At 36.9% G+C, this 20202-nt stretch overlaps 1 protein-coding gene across 1 annotated transcript in view; it reads left to right on the forward strand.

Annotated features, from left to right (window-relative positions):
* Positions 1–16680: 16680 nt before the first annotated feature.
* The window catches only part of RET (ret proto-oncogene), a 103971-nt gene continuing 100449 nt past the window's right edge, over positions 16681–20202 (forward strand). Inside the window, exon 1 of the mRNA XM_075758665.1 lies at positions 16681–16943. The gene's annotated coding sequence lies outside the window, so the exon portion shown is untranslated. The remainder of the gene's footprint in view (positions 16944–20202) is intronic.

A 20202-nucleotide genomic window follows, 5' to 3' on the forward strand; every position in this document is an offset into this window, starting at 1 on the left:
ATTACTCTATATTATGCCTTTTTTTTTTTTTTTTTTCCCCTGCCAAAAACTTTAAGATGAAAATAGAGACCAAGACTTGCCTGTCACCCTCCCGTTCTCCCACATCACTGCATCACAACTTAAAGAATAAAGCATGGAGAAAAGTAGCTCTGGCAGTTTCCAGCAAGCTGCCAGAACCTCTGCAAGCAGCCTGCAGCTCTGCGTGCAGTAAATCCGCTTGCGCAGGCTCCTGGCTGAGGTGCTCGGCCTGCTCCTGGGAGCCTGGCTGGCAGCTCCACCTTAAGCACAGCTACAAATTGTTCCTGAAACAATTTCCAAATCATATCCATTTTCATTTGGGATGTATTGACCGTTAAAAATCCTTCTTACTTAATATTTTCCCTTCCTCCTTGTTCACTTTGCACCGTGTAAAGGTGAACTAAGAAATTTCACTTCTAGCTCACCTGCAGCATGTAGTATTCTGTTTGAGGTGCTGCTTGCATGAGCCAAATGCAGATTGCTTGTTGGTACTGAAGCTTGAACTTCAGGGGAAACAATTGCCCTTGTTAAAAGAACTCTGTTTAATGTACAGTGCATAATGAGAGGACAACAGGAAGGATCATTTCACTTGTTAACGGACTACAATTAAACTTAAAGTCAACTTTTGTCTTCACTTCCACCAGTGTAATAGAGGCCAGGATTTTCCTTGTGTGAGTGAACAAAAGGGGAAAGGTGCAGTTCTGCAGCTGCTTTGTTTTCATGGAAAGTTCCTGACAGTGAAGTACTGTGCAAGAAGCAGCTGCAGAATCAGGCCCTTTGTACACATGCACTTGTAGTAATCTTAAAAGAAATAGAATGGGACCAGCAAAGTGGCACTTCAGCTCAAAGAAAAATCCAGCGTCTTCCATCTGCTCCCTGCTCTTGCAGCTGCAGTGAATTATGATGTGCTGTCACATTTATAGGGTGATTTCATCAACTGATTTATTTAATTAATTTAGCTTTAACGTTGTACAAAGGGTATGTGATAAAGTGGTGTAACTCTTTCCTCAGCCACCGCACCAGCCAAGATTTATTTTAAGTATCCTTTGCCTCACTCTGTCCTCCCTTGTTCTTTTCAAGCTGCAGCCTAGAGAGAGTATGAAATAGCTGATCGGACCTAAAGCTGCTAACAGTGCTGCCATGGAGCAGAACTGGCAACTTCAATCTTGTGTTATGATGCTAGAGTTAAAACAGCCGTATGTTCTCTCCACCAAAAAAGTATCTATCACACCGATGCACCCTTAGTGACTCTAGAATCTGCACAGTGTTTCATACAGAAATACGGATGCATCTGTGGTCAAATTGTTACTTGGGGTGTTAACAATTTTAACAATATGCTTCTTGAAGGCCCTTCTTGGATATGATCTTGAAACAGCCTAGACCACCCTCTTATTTTGTTTGTGTGGAACAATGAATTCCATGGGTGCTAATAGATAAAACCAGTTGCAATACAAATCCATGCTTGTCTTGTGATTTGGTGTCATGCTGGCGCAAAAATAAGAGACTCTTTCCTCATGATGGTTTCAATAATAATAGTAAATTTATATTATGCTAATATATAATGCAGAAACAGGATAATTAGGGCATGGGGTTTAGTAGCAGCTGTATGCAGACATAAGAGGTCATGATTCCTGTGCTGAAAAACTTCCTATCCACTAGGTAAGACATGTTAATAGAACAAAAGTATTCCAAATTGAATATATTCTGATATACATATATATGTGCGTGCACGTGAGAGAGAGCGAGAGAGATGTTTAATTATGCTTCTTGGCTGGGTGGACGTAACTCTGAGAATCCAGAGGAAGTCACAGTTTCAAAATTTTGTTCCCTTAATGTCTCTCCAGAGCTTGCTTAAAATGGGGGCAAGGGTTATGCTGAGTAAGTCCCAGTAAAAGACCAAGCACAGTTTAACTAAGTCGATGTAAAATATCTACGTTTATAACGCTTATTTTGTAGTATTGATTGTGCTGCAGTTCTAAGCCATAAGAATTTGGTGATTCACATTTAGGAGGAAATAAAATCAATTATTTTCTGTGAAGAGAGAATGCAAGCAGTCAAAAAGGACTGAATATTTATTACAATGTGTACGCAGAAGTGGTCTGAGCAACTTTTGTGTGCCCCTGAATAATGAACTAGGCTTTATGAAGTCAGAGATGGTAGAAATATTTCCTGTGTTTTGTTTTCATTTGGCTTGCTGTGTTTTTCATAGTCCTGAAAAATATTCAATCCTCTGAACTGTATTTTGTTGTTTTATTTTCCATAAATGAATATTTACTAAAAACATAGCTTATTTCTATGGAATGAAACTATAGAAGCAAAAGTTTTTTCCCCTAGTAGCAAAGCTGTAAAATAAAAGCTCTGTTAAAAATGTATGTGCTTCATCTGAAAAGCTTCAATGTTCTGTTTTGTTGGCTGTTCTGATTTCACAATATTGGATAAAATCAGTACAAAGGGAAAAATGTTATTACAGAAACTAGGCTTGTTTCCACAGTGCTAGAATTATGATGGTGAGCTTAGAATTCCAGGCAGTATTAAAAAAATAAAATTGAAGCAAACCCCGATAATTTAGTATGTTAGATAATCATAAAAGGAGTCATCATGTGGTAGTTTGGAAAAAACAAAAACCAACAACAACAAAAAAAGCCCCAAACCCTGGTCAAAATAGTGTAGGAACTGTATCTTAATTTCAAAAGTGACCTGGGTAATTACAAGTTGAAAATGTCATTAAGATACAGGCTCACTTAGACTTTTTGGAAGTTTATTAACTTCAGAATGAAAAGGTAGAGATGAGAGGGAAAAACAGCATAGACTGTTCAGTAATACAGAATCATGAGCTAAGATTAAATTACACAGAAAATCTATTTTTGTAATAATACACATTTCTAAATAATTTTACCTAATGTCTACAGCTAAATGTATGTATTTGTGCCACAGTTAAATTAGATTTGCTTTCTATATCAGTGTAGTTTGTTTATCTAAGTTAATAAAATTTCCCCCCAAAAAGAGTTTTTCCTAATGCTCATGTTGCAACAGAACCACATTTAAAATCAGAGTTGATTCCCTGTCACTGTTGTGTAGATTAACTGCTGTTCTTATTGAGCAATTCACCTTTTGATTATCCAATCAATAAGGACACTTACAGCTTGGTATGGATGTTGATGCCTTGCTTCTTCTCTTGCTCTTTATTTTCTGTGATTTCTACACTAGATATTGCTTGTCATGGACCCAGGTCCTGGTTCTTCTCCCTAAGAGGATTATTTTGGCTGCCCTAGCTGAGTGCATGCAAAGTCAAGGATCATTCTTGTCAAAAAATATCTCTGGTAAGTGCTTTCAAATCCAAAGCAGTATGCATGTGAGTTGATAGTTATGGGGAAATATAGTAGAAAATATTATGTTTAGCCAGAAATTATATCTGTTAGTGTTGAATAGGGAATTAATTTTTATGATCGTATCAAGTTTGGCAGGTCCCTTCAGGGCTGTGTTTAGTCTTTTTTCAGTTGGTGGTTTTGTTTTTTTTTTTTCTTTCTTTCTTTCTTTCTTTCTTTTCTTCTTCCTGCTAATGTTAAAGTTGAAAACTAGCACCACCCATATCACTTCCAGACCAAACTGTGGTTTACCTAGGAAATGAAAATGAAATGCTTCTCAATTATAAGTCTGATCTCCATATGGATTCTCTCAGAATTACTAAAAAGTTAATAAAAAAATTATCTCCACTTGTCAAACTCGGAATGTTTGACTTTCATATCCACTTTTTTACTAGAGAAACGTGTATGAACCTGTAAGATCAAGTAATTCACAGAAATCAAGCTAATCCATCAAAAGTCTAACAAATCAATAACAAATCAACCTTTAAAGATAGCCTCAATACTATCCTTTAGTCCTTAACAAACATTATATTATTTATTTTATTATTAATGTGCTTTTACTAGTAGTAATAGCAGTCATCTAAGATACCTTAATCAAACTGGATGTGATTTGGTTAAGTAAGTAATGGTGGGAAATATGTTATTGCCCCTAGCCAGCAGAAAAGAGAAGTGGCTACAAAAAAAAAAAAAAAGGAAAAAGGATTTATTTATCTTTACTTACACAATTCAAAACGATCATGAGACTTTTTGTGAACAAATCAAAATGTTCTGTTAGACACATTTACAGATTCCAATTTTTTTACACTAAACCACTGGAGGAGGTTATGGTGAAAAACTCCTATAAAAGATTATAGGGTTCATTACTTGCTGTTTGATGGGACAGGAATAGTAAATTGCTTTCACTTGAAAACAGAATACTAATGTAGCTATTCCAGCAGAAGACTAGACATATACATAGCTAAGAAAAATATCTAGAATCACTGCAGTGAATATTACTGAGAATCATAAAATAATTGAAACCACTGCTCATTCATGAGAGCCAGCATCTAATTAGCTGGCAAATTAAGACCTTGGTCACAGTAACATCTAAGTTGAAGCAAATGATGTGGTATGTGCATACTCTGCAACTTTTTGCCAGCCTCCTCTAAAGTACACATTGAAGACAACGTTCTTGGGGGCTCAAATGGTGATCGACTAGTTTGTCTTTTGTGGCAGTACTTATCTCTTTACAATCATCATTTGTGATGATCCTCACCACCCAGGTTAGAGTCCTTTTTCTACTCCTACAATCTCCCTGCCTCATGTGCTCTTTGCAGTTGTCTTCCTACTCCCGCATTTTATGCTCCAGAGCTTTCTCTTGAGTGTTTGCCTCTGCACTGTGTGATCACTCCATTTTCTTTCTGCCCTCAAAAATTTTATCTCCTGTGTCATGCTTTTTAATTCCATGGCTGGTTATATATCAGTGGTGAAGGGGCCATCATCTTCCCTGAGAAAAGTTAGAGCTTTAATGCTCTGTAGCCATCTGAAATAGTAATACCCTTCTGCGCGCTTGCCTAGGCTGTAAGCGTGCTGCACTTAAGCAAAAGGAGTCTGTGCGTCACATCAATAACAGAAGCTTGCGGTGATTATTTTGGTCATTTGAAGCAGATGAACAGGAGACCATGAGCAAAAATTCCCCTCTAACCAAAATCAAAAGTAAATGTTATGAAAACTGCAAACTACATAGTGTTGGAAACTCTTGAGTATTCCAGCTGTGTAAATCCTTCTACTTGTTTTTCAAGAAAGGCAAAAATACCCCTTTCTTTCCAGAGATTCATGCAGTCTTTTGTCTTTACTTTCCCTGGCCTTCCTTTGACTTTCATGTTTGAACCTTTGGAAGAGTACACAATAAGTGTCATCCAAAATTGCTAAGATTTGCCTGGTTTCACATTAAATGATACCAAACTTCTGAGTTCAGCATCATTTCCACTCAAAATCATAAATCTGCTCACAGTCACTCAGCCTGGGATCATGGAGAAAGTTTTTAAAGGGCCCAAATGTAGGTTTCATAATAAAACCTGTCAGCAGGTTTGGATTTCATTACAAACAATTTGTACAGTTCTTTTTCAAAAGCATGCATAAAACTGAGAAACCAGCCAAAGAAGACAAATCACAACTGAATCATGCAGTCATCAGAATAAGGACCTGAATTTTGCCTACTGATCATGGAAAAAAATGCTAGTAATGTTCTCCACTGGTCTTTTTTTGGACAGAGCAAGTCATCTTGTGGTGTTCAAGATCAGAGTTTTGGCAATCTATCTTGTCTACCAACACAAAAAAGCAGCCAAATTAAAAGCTTTCAGAAATTTACCAAATACAGCACATATAACGTAAAAAAGTTGCTACTCTACCAGAATGTAATAAATGAACCATAAAATATCAAATCAGGAGCAGTTGTCCAATAACTGAAAGAAGATAGTAGCTTTATGTTATGTGTTGGAGAAATGCCCGCCTATAGAATGATCAGAAGCCATCAAGACTGGAGGTTGTCTGTCTGAATGTTCATGTCTTTTTGATCAGTATTGAGATGAGCCTTAAAGAAAGCATAATTCTAAAGGTTTCTGTCTGCTAAGAGCCATGCTGCCATTTTTTAAAATTAACTTTTTAATAAAATGACAGGGCTCTGAAGGCCAAAATAGCTGATATCTTTTAAAAATGGGGAAATTATTAAACCAATGAATAGAATTTGAGAAATTGTCATGAAACTACAGCATTCTTGCAGACATATCGTCCATGCTCAAGATATATGACAGGACTCTGGGCACCTATGTGTAATATATCTTAAATGGATTGCTAGAAAGGTCTTGCTAAAAATACTGCTGTCTGTCTTCATAATTGAATGGTTCTAATATGTGCCTTTTAAAATGCTTATGTCCAGAAATTCTGGTAAGGCTACTGTACTTCTAGAAGTTCCTTAAACATGGAAAAAAAAAAAATCAACTATTTTAATGTGATATTGATTATAACATGATATATTAATTCACAATGTCCTTCTGAATTTTTATTTCTTTAATGAATAAAGGGGATTTCACTTAAGATACTGAATTTATTTTATATTCTTCATGAAACACATGAAATGCATTCCTCTTAATGGAGAGTTAACTAGTCTCAAGACTTTCCGAGTTTCTTTGAAAAACTGGGTGTCTACATACTATCTTCCAGTCCTTTACATTGGGTGTTTAAGAAAAATATTGGAAGAAGCCTTGATGGTTTTAAAGGGGAAGCAAAAATCAATAGGCAGCTACTTAGAGTATCGCAGTATGCAGATAAGCAGCTTTGCTAAGTCTGAACTTTGCACAGCAACATCAATACAACTTGTAGAACAATGAACTTTGATACAAATGCTGTGGAGGGAGAGAGGAAAAATGCCTCTTACAAATGAAGCAGTAAAAGGTGTTAATGCATGTTGACAAGAGTCTGCTTGAGTTATTTACTGTGTTCAAATACTTTGCAAACGAATTCCTAGCAATAACTGCTTCAGAGAAAAAGGCATGGAATTGATGTGGCCTGTGTGTGTGAAATGCAAACTTCCACCAATACAAAACTAACATGTTGAGAAAGGCTTCATTTCCACAGAATGTATCAAGAGAGTAATAGATTATTTAATTTTTTAATTCTGTAGAATTTAAATGTGTGTATACAAATAAATATTTTAGATGTGATAAATAATATTTCAATGTAAAAGTTTTGAAATATTTTGTGCATCGTAGCTTCTTAAGTGGAAGCTATAAGGATTATATTGATATGTGTCCTGGATAACTGCATTACACTTATGAGTGGTGAAGGCATGAATAAGTTATTGCTTATACTAAAGAAAGGATGTGGTGAGGTGTAAGAGTTTTAAGTACCCACTCCTTATGCCTCAAGAAAATAATTCATTGCATACCTGGCTATTTATTCAGCTTTCTTAAATGGAGTAGTGACAAAGATCCAGTCTTCAGACTTTGCAAGCACTGAGTACGGCCGAAATAGTAATTCCAGGTGTAAAGGACAAATGCTTCTGTGAAAATTCTAGCTTTTCTGGGAAGGCTGGCTCCTACAAAGTTCTTGGGCAACCCTTTGAAGAACTTCAAGGGATCATCTGTCCTCATGCCTGTGTCTGTAAGGTCTAATAGCCTGCCAAACTTCTGGTTTCTTATTTTTGGGGAGCATCTGATAGTTGTCTTAATATGTGTACTGAGGATGAACAAAATGCTGGAGACTGACTGGTTTGGGTCAGTCAAAACAGTTGTTAAGAAAACTGTTAAGATATTACTGAACTAGTTGTTAGAAATTGCTGTCAGAAGGGTCCTTGTAGCTGCTGTCCCCCTTCTCTGTAACTTGGACTGCACCTATGTTGTTAGGTGGGCGATTGCTCTTTCCCTGCCTCTGCCCACCCAAGCCTTTGAACCTTGGCACCATGCATCCCACCCCATCCAGGAGCTAGCCTTGATAGCACTGCAGAGTTGTTGGCCTGACCTTCTCTAATGTGTACATCCAGGATTTTTGCGAATTTATGTATTTATTTATTTATGGTAAAAGCTGCCCACAAAGGTTTTAGATACAGAAACTGAACTGTCTCTGAATAACAAGATTTCTCCTTGTCCCCTAATTCTCCTGCTGCTTTATAATATACGAGTAAACACCAGTGTTTTCTTACGCTTCAAGTCCACTGTCAAAATCAGATAAGAAAACAGCCGCTGCTTATAATACCAACAATTCATTTACATCATAGGAAGTCCTGGACATTTTGGTAATGACAATATTTAAGTTTAAAATGGATAGCTAGAAAATCTAAGGAAAAATATTAGACTTAGAGTTGTCAAACAAACAGTATAAGCATGGGAAGCAATGATCTGGAGAGTACACCTCTTGGTTTGATTCCTGAAATATTACAGAGCCTAACAGGAAAATGTACCTTCTCAACTGTTACCTAGATCAATTATAAGCAGAAAAAGTAAATGTGTTCATTCTTATGAAAATGTAACAGCTAAATGTTTTTTACTGTTTATCTATTTCTACATTTTAAAACTGTGAATATTGCAGTAGCAGTGGACAAAAGTGGAATTGAATATTGTTTTAATTAAAAACATAATGAAAAGTGACATTTCATTATGGCATAAGGAATTTTAGCTACTCTCATTTAAATGTTCAGAACAATCTAATATCTTATTTTTAGAAAATTGTAACTTTCTAAAGATTGCAGTATTGCACACATTGATTTTGACCCAGAAAAGAAAAAAATCTTTTGGCAACCAGTCTTCAGTATACACGGGAAAACAAAAGGCTACGTTGCTGTAAGAAGCCTGAGATCAGATCCGGGGATACACCTCAGCACCTTTGTCAATCCTTGCAGATGATTTAATGCCCTGTAGCCTCAGAGACCGCTACAGACTTAAGTCTTTCTGCCCTGGTGTCTCCTAAATGTCACCTGATAGTTGTGCTTTGTCCAGAGTACTTGTATTATGCAAGGCCCAACCCAAAATGTTTGGCTGGTTTGGTTTGGGGTTTTGTTTGTTTTGTGGTTTTTGGGGGTTTTTTTATTGTTCAGAACAATTCAGCACGAGACCTTTAAAATAAGATGACAGTATTACAGAGCAGCCTGCTACAATTTCAGAATGTCTTTTGGGAAATGATTCTAATTCTGTGATACTTCTGAATCAAACATGTTAATCCTGCATGAAAGCCAGTAAGAATCAAACTGTTCTTGTTGCCTTCTGTCTTTCCTGGATACTTAAAAGTCTATCCAAACTTTAATGCATTGAAGCTTTTGTTGTTTTGTGAGTGTTTATGAAATTATGGACTTACCAAGATCTGAAAGAGTTGATATGGTTGAAATAGGCATCCAAATTGGTAAGGTGCTTTTGAAACTTTCTTGGAACACTTTATATCCCTTTCTCTTGGAAATTTGAATTAAGCACTTTTTGAGAATTTTAAAATATTGTGAGTATTTCTGCTTCTAGTAAAGTTGTGTGAATATTTTGTTCATGGTGTCCCTGTTAGCATGGAGTATGTCTAACTTCTGTTGTCATTGGTGACAAGCAGCTACAAATCCTCTGTTTCCAGCTACAAATCCGCTGTTTCCAGCTAGCTGCCTGAATTTTTGTATTTATGCTTGATTCACACATAAGAAAACTTGGCTGGTCTTTGTGAACGGCCCAGGTTCAAGCTTAACCGCATTTCTCTTCCTAAAGCTGAAGCATTCAGCTCCAAGGACACCTCCTTAGCAAGTGTGAAGACAACACAACTCTCTTTGCTTAACCGCAGCAATGCTGTGGTACATCTGCTTGAAGACCTAGGTCCATGGATATTTCTGATCTTTTTAACATCAATGCAACAAGATATCGCTACTGTGCACTTTGATTGTTTTCTACACTTGTCTCTCCTGCGGTGGGAAAAGTAAATCTAAATGTTCACTGTAAATGGTGGTGGCTTATCAGCATTCTCTGCTATTGATCTGATGGGGTTTTTTGGTTTGTCACATCTCTGCCCTCTGTGACTACAGTGATTTGTTTCTTCTCTGTCCTTCTGAGACTAATGTTATGTGATGTTGATTTGAAAAACTGGTAGAGTGGCTAGCCTTTCATTTATCGCGGGAAGGACGCTGGAACTACATCATTACTCTTTTGCTGAAATAAAGGAATTAGGCAGGAGTTGCTCAGCAGCGAGGACCCTAAGCTTGTTCCCAGAACATTTTGGCTTACTGAAGAATAACTGCTGCGTGAATAAACCCCTGTTGCTCATCTAATATGCCACAATATCTATCCAAATAAGTGAAAAGGCTGTTCTTTGATGTATTTTAAGTGCTTATTAATACAAACCACTTAGAAAATAGAGTGTATATTTCCAAGGGAAGTCAGGGATAAATCATTCATCACTTTTGCTTAATCCAAAATCTCCTCTGGACATATTTGGAAAAACTCTACTTAATTTTATATTTGTTCAGGGATATCAATTTGTAATTTATGAAGTTGTGATGCCAAATGTACTGTTTCTGCAGTAGGTCATAATTCAACACTCCGAGTACACAGCAATGGACTGTTGATGCTCAGCTCCAAGAGAGGGGTTGGGCAAAACATTTGAAAATCTGATTTCCAGGACTAATTTCAGCAGAGAGAAATGTAAATAATCTATCAGTTTTCATGTCTTTCCCAACAAGGATTTCTTCCTTTTTAATTCCTTTTTTCCTATATGGGAAATGGGGCTTTATCTGCAAATTGCTGTATGCCATCCTTTCATGTTTCAATTTCTAAAGATGTTTTTTCTTTCAGATATTTCATCCGTTATGTTTGCGTGTGCAGTATTCCTTAAACCTATGGAAGAGTAAAGTGGTTGATTTTCATAGTTTTAAGGTATGAACGCTGTCATTTTGGGGCATCTGATTCCCTTTTGACTAGGAAATGAGATTTTCAAACTTTACATGCTCAGCTCCTCTTTCCGGAGCTACTGGGCACGTTTCTGCCAGATGCAGTCATATTTTTAAGAACTGCTTCTTCCTATAGAGGAGGATAAACAGCAAATACGCAATGATTCATTCTGCCTATTAGGCTTCAGTGTTTGAAAATGTTTGCTATGCGGAAACAATGACTCAGGTGATGTAACAGGAATTATTAGTGTTAGGGATGATGTTAAGCTCTTTTTATTCCATATTAATAAGAACTCAAATGACCTATAATGCCTTTAACAAATGTATAAGCACAAGTTTAATGCTCTGAACTTCATGAGGAGCGGTCATTCACATTTAGCATATGAAGAAAACATTGAAATTGGGGTTTTCAGAGTCAGAAGATTAAGAATACTGCTTTTTAATAATGGTATAACTCCTCAGCTGTTTGGAAAATGGAAATGTAAATATGTTGAACATATTTAAAAGATGTGGTGCACAGAGTTTTATAATGAAATGCAAACCTAATACATAGACTTGGTTCACCAATACTGGCTTTTGCATGTATCAGCAAGCTGAGTCAGATTTTTGAGAGATTTAACTAATTTCTGCTTACTCATTTGTGGTTTTGAGGTTTGAGAGAAAGAGCTGGATTATACTATGTGTTTATTTTTTTGAAATGTGGTCTGAATACTTTAAATTTTTTAGGACACAGGGCAAATAATTTTAATTTTACTGTTCAGATTGCACTAAATAGCCTTTTCCAGACTGTATTTGCTAAGCACATTCTAGCTATGATAAACATAAGCAATGTGGAATGGAAAAATGCTTGTTCTGCAATGATTTCCTACCTAATCACCATTATGTTTTTTTCAAGAACTGTCTCTGAAATGGAACTCCCTATCTAGACACTTACATGTATTACTAACTCATACGTTACTTGATTTCTGTGATTTTTTTTTTCCCTGAGATAAGCAATTGGGGCAGGGACATTGCTGCTTGAATTTTATTCAAACTAATCAATCAGGACAGAAAATGAAGGCATTATTAACATTCAAACTGCATTTTCACTTGCCACAGAAATGCTTTTTATTATTATGGCTAACTGTGTCAGCAGTCAGACTAGACATAGACTCATTGCCAATTAATATAAAAATTCCTTTCTTTGATTTACTAGGAGAGACTGAGGGGACAAAATTGGTTTATTTTATTTCATGCATTTCCTTTCCCCAGGCTTCACCTGATTGAGGTATTGGCCCTCTATGGGTCAGTGTACTTTAAAGTTATTAATTACTTCAATCTATAATACTTAATTAAAGCTTAAAACAAAAATAAATTGGTTGTGTTTGGTGAAAATGTTGTCAGCCAGATGGGATTTTAGCAACGTAATAGAGCCGATAGGTTTGTTTTGTTTATAGCGATACTGGATGACCTTGAAGTGTTCATCTGGCCAATGTGGACTCTTTAAGATAAGAACCCAATTTCTTTTCTTCTCTTTTACCTGTGTTAGGATTAACAGTTTGCATTATCAAAAGGATATTAGCACATGACAAGCCTACAGATATTTCTTACGTTATTTCGCTTGCTGTCACTTGGAGCCAGCATGAAGGCACTGTCAGTGGAACTCAGACATGTTTGACTGCAGCTCTGGCTGTTCAGAGAAGGAGGTAGCTTTAATATTCACCCTCCAAGACTTGCTATTGCATTTCTTAAAGTCTCATTTTGTGATTGAGCAGAAGAATGCTGTTGTTTTGTTGCCTTGAGAGGCAGAATTTAGAAATGGAAAAGTGATTAGATTGAAGCAGCCGTTTCCCTGCATCCTTGGAACAGAGAGCAACTAAGATTCAGTTAGGTATTAAACTCTTCCAACCCTTTTCTCTTTTGCTGGAATGATTAAAGTCCAAAGGACTTTGTATTTGGTATCATTTAAAACCAGCTGGGCAAGAAAAGCCTTTTCAAAATGCCACAAAATATTCTGCCCTATTCACATCAGTGATAGCTGCTCAGCTATTTCTGTACTTTTCAGTTGCCAGTCAGGACCAGGACCACATGTTCTCTCCATAGTAAAACCAAAAACCTTTTCAGGAATCAACTCCATTAAATTCCTACATTTTTATCCTTGATTTCACATGTATGCAACATACTATGTTGCCCTAGCTTACATCAGCTCTTTCTTTAAGGTTAATTCTCTGTGAAAAGAACTTGCTTTTGATATCCTAATGAGATTTTTATACCCTTTAAATAATATAGATGCTCTGTTTTCTTTCGAATAACAGCTATGGCCTTGTGAGGTGCTTCCTCCCATCTTCCTCCCTTCTGTAGTACAAATGCACTCCTTTAAAGGCACCATCTGGGCTGAAGTTTTCTCCCGCTTATATAAAACCAAATGTTAAAAATGAATTTTAAAAAGGTCATTGTATGGGCTATGAGTGCCGATCTGATATAGGTGTTACTCAGAACTGAATATAGGGAAGTGCCCTTTTGGCTAAGATCAAGTTTAGCTCTGGTTTAATATCTGATGTATCTTACATCTAGCATTTTCAAGGGTCACGCTCTAAAAAAAAAGATATGTAATTTTCCCTGACTTTTTTCAGTATTGTATACTCTTAAAGATTTAGGATCCACCTTTTGAAAGGTCTTTAGATGTACATATTCACTGAAGTTGAATGTTTTTGCAATACTTTTAAAAATTTGGCCCCCAGCTACTCCAGCACTGATTAATCCTTGAGCGATTGCATGGTAATATAGGTTGCTATTCATCTGATCCTGAAAGACAAACTTTCTCCTTCTACCCTGCTATTTTCAGTGTGTATAATCTTCACACCCGGAACACTGTGAAGATTTGGATTGTCAATATGTACCTTGCTGGTTGGAAAATGCCGTCTCCTGCCTCCTGGGAGTGCTAACACTCAGGAAGCTGGCTGAGCTGAGGTGCTAACAGACACAGAAGAAATAAAAGGGAATAACAGGAGTTTAAAGAGGAAATGTACAGAGAGACAGAAAATGCACGAAAATCTCTTCTCACCCTCCAAGACTCATGTTTCTGTCACGTGGAGCTTTTGCTGCGTGGATTTGGCAGGCGCTTTAATAGAACCCATAGCTATCTGGCAAGAGTAGAGGCATAATGCTGATTTATCCGAGTCAAAAAAAAGAGCTGGAATTTACTGAAGCCTGAATTTGCACCGTACCTTACAGGGCAGGCATGGATATACAAGCAGAATTTTGTGTTTATATTCCTATCGCCTAAGAGATTTTCATGGAGATTTTCTCTACAAACAATATCGCATTCAGCAGAGATTCTTAAGACAGAAAAAACTTGCACAAGCTGTGCAAGCCCATGCCTTCCTTGAATACGTGGCTAAGTTACTGAATATTAAATCTTGAGTGATTACAATGAAGCACTGAGAGAAGACGCACAGAGGAACATAAACCTTGGTATATATTTTTTTACATCTGCAAATTTTTCTTTGGGGCTGAGTATGTAGTCAGCTTCTTTTTTCTAGGAAATACAAAGTTGGGCAATAGTATAAACATCATACGCAAGTGAAAGGCGAACAGCACGCAGCCAGCCCAGAAAAATGAAACTCCTGACTGTGATAATTTTTTAAAATTATGAGATATTTGTGGTGGTTTAGCCTGTGCAAAATAGATCAATAAATTGAAGAGATGTTGTTCAGACAAAGCTTAATCAGTTCAGGTTTGCAATTGTCTTTGACTCAGTAATTACATAACTCTGGATCCTTTCTACCTGTCACGTCCCCTCACAATTATAGATTCATAGAATGGTTAAATTACTTTATTTCCCTTTAGTGCCACCATGTCGTATCTTGAATTAGTTGCTAATGACTTTGGTAGGGTCATATCTTGCATTTTATATCCTGTTACCAGTTTTGCATCTCGAGTGTGGACCTCACGGTACTGTGCAATGTTAATAAATTAACTTTGAATTTAGAATCTCTAACTGTTGAACACTTGGCTTAGATAAAAGAGCAATTGCTGATCTGTTGGTTAGATTATGCTGTTGTTTATAAGTGTCATAACCCGAGTCATCAGGTAATGGGAAAATGCATACTGAGGCTGTAAAGAATTTGGTTTCATTGAACATCTTAGACACCACTGGGTGTTTTTTTATTTGGTTCAAGATCTTTCCAACAGCTTACTTTAAAAAGGACCTAGGTAAATTTTCTTAGTTGTATTAATTTACCATGTATTAATTGTCCATGCAGACAATGCTTGAACTTTCAAAGACTCCTAAACCAGGGAAAGAATGATCAGCTTGGGAAGAATATTATCCTCAGCACATCTGAGAGTGTCGCATGCAGAGGGCTTCAGTTATTTTAAGCCAATACTTTTGTCTAGAAATAGCAAACCTACTGTGAGAAAGTTGATTATTCTGGCAACTGGATGCGGGCGCAGTGGACAGCAATGTGGAGAAAAGATGTCAACAGAGCTGCGTGGTCAGTTGTTTCCTGCATGCCCAGAGCCTTGCAGCAGCACTGCGGCTGACCAAAGGCTCAGGCTAACGCTCCGACGTTACTTGTATTCTGGTTCCTGGCATCATAAATCACACGGTATTGACAGAGGGGTCAGTCCTCTGAAGGTGTTGTCATATGATAGGGGATGCTGACATTACCAGTTTTCCCCTAGCAGAAAGCAATATGTGGGTGTGAAGTAGGCTTAGAGAACATAAGCTTTGTACAAACATCGTGCTCTTTCTACAGGTTAATCAGGTCTTTAATAAAAGACCATGGAAATGTCAGCAGTCTGAACAAATAAACCAGAATTGTAACTGAATGTTCATTCAAACAAAGAAATATAAACCCTTTTTTATTAATGTTCTTCACACAGAGAAGAAATGGATTAGAATTATAATTAGGAAATATATATTTTCTAAATATTGTCTATAAGCTTCAGTACGTACTTGAATATGCATTACACTTTAATCTTATAGCATGATCACATTTTAAGGCCTGCAGTCCAAATTTTTTTAATGTAAAATGTTGCTAGGTAAATAGATTAAATAAATGGAAGAATTAACTAATTAAGCAACCCTTTGTATTGGATTAATTAAGAGATGATAATGATAGGAGGAAAGAAAAGATATTTCTTGTAGCAAGGCAAAAAGCCAGTCATGTATCTGTTTGGTCAGAAATATAAAATGCTTTTTAGCCAACCTTTTCTTGCAGGTAGTGGTGAAATACAACTATCTATAGAAATATATTTTTCTGAATACTGGGTGATGAAATTGAAGGGTGACTGATAATACCTGCTCTTAAAAGATCCCATTATTGTATCTTGAAACCTAAATTAGACATAACCTTTTATCTCTTTGGGTAGTATTATTCCTATGATAATTTCTAGGAGGGTTTTGGGGGGTTTTGTGTGTGTTGTTTTTTGTGGGGGATTTTTTTTTGTTTTTGATATGAAAACTGGTTGACAAGTTGGTTTGCTTTCTTGCTCTTCTTATAACACTTAAAATACTGGAGTAAATTTTTCTCTAGTTTGTTTACCTGAAAAATAAGGTCAAAATAATGACAGATCTCCTAATCAGCAGAATGTAGATACAAAGACAGGAAAACTATACTTTTTGTCTACTGCAGGTAGGTGGGAATACAGTTGATAAAACAAGATAGATTCAATTGCAGCAAGGAAAATTTATATTTGGTATAAGGAAAAACATTTTCTATCCTCTAATATTGAGGATATAAAGCATTGGAACAGAAAGTCTAGCCAGGCTCTGGAATTTCCATTTTTAAAATAAATAGACAAATATTAGTTAGGAATGACAGTCATGTCTGGTCCTTCTCTGGAACAGGGGATAGGCTGTGTAACCTTTGTAGAAGAATGAGTGTGGAAGAAATCGTGCATTACCTATCTAAAAAGACTGATGAGAAAGTCAGTATGCACCTCATTGTTTTTCACCATATGGAATGGTTTCTGCTTTTTTATTCTTTTTTTTCTTCCTTTTTCTTTCTTTTCATTGTTTCCAGATGAACTGGAACAGGTTTTCTTAAAAGCATACCATGGAGTTTGCTGGTTTGATCGTACCTGCAGAGCCATGAGCCCAGCCTCTGGATCCTCCCTCTGAGATTTGCCTCTATTTGTGTTGCCAAGCTGGAGAGAAGGTTAAAATGAAGATTTATACTTAGCGATGCAAGGTAGGTTCTAATTGACATTTAGTTCTGGTGAAGTTTCTCCTCTTTCTTATGCTGAGCTCTAAGCTTTGGTGTTTGGGCATTTTTTGATGCGGGTGTGGTGTAGTGCCATGGTGTGGATTCAGGATGGGTGCTGGCAGGAGGTAGGCTTGAAAAATAAAAGTAGGTGTGGAACAGGTGTGCAGGTAGTTTGAATCACCACAGCCAAAGAAATCAAGGTGTTATTCTAGATTATCAGGTTCTGAATAGCTAGTCCTCCAAGATTTCTTGGATACTGAGCATCATTTAATCCCGTAAATTGCGGGAGCAATAAAAATATTTAATTGTAATCCAGAATTTGTTTGTCACAAGCAAAACAATAGATAAAGAACAACTCTTTGACAGCATTCTTCTCCTTTCCTAGATGCCCTTTTCTCTTGCATATCTATCATGATTATTGCAAATGCCAATGCAGGTTGATCTACTTGTAAGAAATGTTTGGTCTAAACATGACAGTCACCTAACTAAGCATAGTGTTGATGATGCGAGGACAGTGGAATCCAGAATGGGACAGAAAAAACAGATACAGTAAACAGTCTGTAGTATGAATACGGCTATGGCCGTAGGTCTGTAAACTGTTGTATATATGGAAGCAACTGAAGCTGGAATGGGGCTTTTCAAGGAGTCCTCCAAACCAGATCATATTTTGGAGTCACTATTAAATACACAGATGAGTTCACCAAGTGGGATGTGAATTAAAATATAATGTCATGTATGGTGTTGCAATTGCCCACAGAAGACAAATGCTTTATTGTTTGCTATGCAGAAAATAGTAGTGCCTATTTTGTAACTTTGTAATGAGTAAAAATAATAATCTGGAATTCATGCAATAACATATTAAAACCCCATAATGGCTACATTGTTGGATGGGTATTCTACTCTTGGGTAGCTGATCCAGCTTACTGATTTTAGACCAAAACTTGCTGAGCAGCATAAGAAGCTTTTCATCATCATTAGTCTTTGCAGAAGGGTGTTTGAGTGTCTAACAGAGTTCCTGTTGGGTACTGTCCCTGTCGCTGACCGTATTATCCAGACGTTAATGTTGATAGCTTTGCCAGTGTGTTTATGAGAGAGGCCAAAATCCGAAGAGGCACAGACTAAACTAAATCCTTCCTTCCTTCCTTGTCAAGGCCTTGATACTGTACGTGGATAGGAAACCTAATATTACCTCTGCAGTGCCTGTCTCATGGATTAATAGCAGAATTTAGTCTCCCTGCATGTTAACATGCACTACTCTCTCAGCAGCAATAAATTCACACAAAGGTACCAGCAGTTCACCAAAAACATTGAGTCCTGTGCTCTCTTGATTCACCTCAGGTGCACTATGCCTGAGATTCATATGAGTAAGTCTGCTTGATGACTAGTGCATGAGAAGAGGCATATTACTGCTTTAATTACTTATAATGAAGGATCATGGGATGGTGATGTCATCATTTTAAGACTTGCTATGTCTAAGTGCACTGCCAGGAAGAGGAAAGATGAATGATGATTTATGTACCTTGGACAAAATTCAGATAAAAACCACTTCAAAAATGTTAATTATTTGAGGTCATTTTCTATTACATAGGACCTGTTGTCTAGAATTTTTTACAGGTTAATAGAGATGATTCAGGAGTGTTCAGCCTGGGTTGGTTTGACAAGAAAAGGCAGCAACTGCGTGGGGGAGGGAAAAGAAAAAGACAAAGGGTGTGATTTATTGACGTGCACTTTGCTATTTGTGACTAACAAAGAGATGGTTCACAAATGTCTCAGGCTCAAAGCTGTGATCTGTCAGAACTGCTGAGCTGGGGAAACACTACCACTAAGTAAAAATAGATTGGTCAGCAGTTGCAGACTTCATCTGTAAGCAGGTCATCCTATACTATCTATATGTGCAGCAGGCAGATCATTTTGCTGGGATAGGAGTAAGATAACTTTGTTGCAGTGTTGTCTGTTATCAATCAATGGCTTTAATTAGTTACATGATTGACTAATAAAAATCCTCACTGATTGATTTTTTTGATCTTGCTAACACTTGCTTTATTATGAGGTGATTTTTCATTTGAACTAAATACTTTATTATCAAAACGCAGAGCGTTTTTATCATTTCTGAGGGAGTGAAGGAATAAAAGGATGCGGAGAGGAAGGAATCTTGACATCTGTCAGGAAAAAAGATATTGATCAGTACTACTGATCAGTGTTAGTCTGATAAAAATTATTTGGAGGCTCTGTGAAATAGTTGTGAGTCCGCACATTTTTTTGAAACCTATTGCTGTTTGCCACAAATCAACGTTTCTGTAATGATGAAAAAGATAGGGTTTAATATTGTAACACTTTTCCTATGCTCTGTAATACTGCTGATTGCATCATCATCCGTAGATGCTCTATATATTTACTAAATAATAAACCCAATGCTTATGTACAGTTTTCTTAGCACCTCAACTCAAACACAGGTTTTTATATATATGTATATAGACACACGCGCATTCTCTCTGCTTTGAATAGGCAAACTGTACTATCATGGGTACTTATGTGCATGTGAATTTGCCCATCATAAATCTGAGGCAGGCTTTGCTGCAGCTAGCAGGACCCATCGCAGTAAACAAGTGATGACATCAACTTGGCTCATAAGATCCTGATTTTCCACCCATGTATGTCATTATATCTTGTGGTAGTATCTATGGAGTGGCAGATATGTGTGGTTTTTTTATATATATCTCCCAGAAATGAGTTTGCAGACTGCCTGGAAATACTGAAAGAGCAACAACCCATCTTGCATGGAGCAGTTAAGCTGCCATTAATATTAGCAATCTAAATGCAGTTAAGCTGCCATTAATATTAGCAATCTAAATGCATACTTAGAAAGTAAACTGTTAAACTAAGTCTTCCAGGGGAATGGATTGAGTTGTACTACTATCCTGGCATGTGGACCAGGATTCAGTTTTATTTTTCTTCTTAGTGGCTTATACTATTCTAGCATTGACTACCTTTTTATTTTATGTTCCAGTGTCTGTCACTGACCACGTTGGCTGTTTCTTTTGATTGAGAAAATGTTCATGCTTCCTTGTTTCCGTCTTGAGACATGCATTTTATTAGACTAGTGACCCAGAACATTAACACAACAATGTGATTGCAGTCGTCCAAAGACTATCGTCAGTTCATCCACAGGCCTAGCAATTTGACTAACCCCTGCAGGATCAGAATGAATTACCTCTTTATGATTTTCAAGGGATGGAGGCTTAAG

This window comes from Balearica regulorum, chromosome 7 (genome assembly GCF_011004875.1).
Source record: "Balearica regulorum gibbericeps isolate bBalReg1 chromosome 7, bBalReg1.pri, whole genome shotgun sequence".
Lineage (NCBI taxonomy): Eukaryota > Metazoa > Chordata > Aves > Gruiformes > Gruidae > Balearica > Balearica regulorum.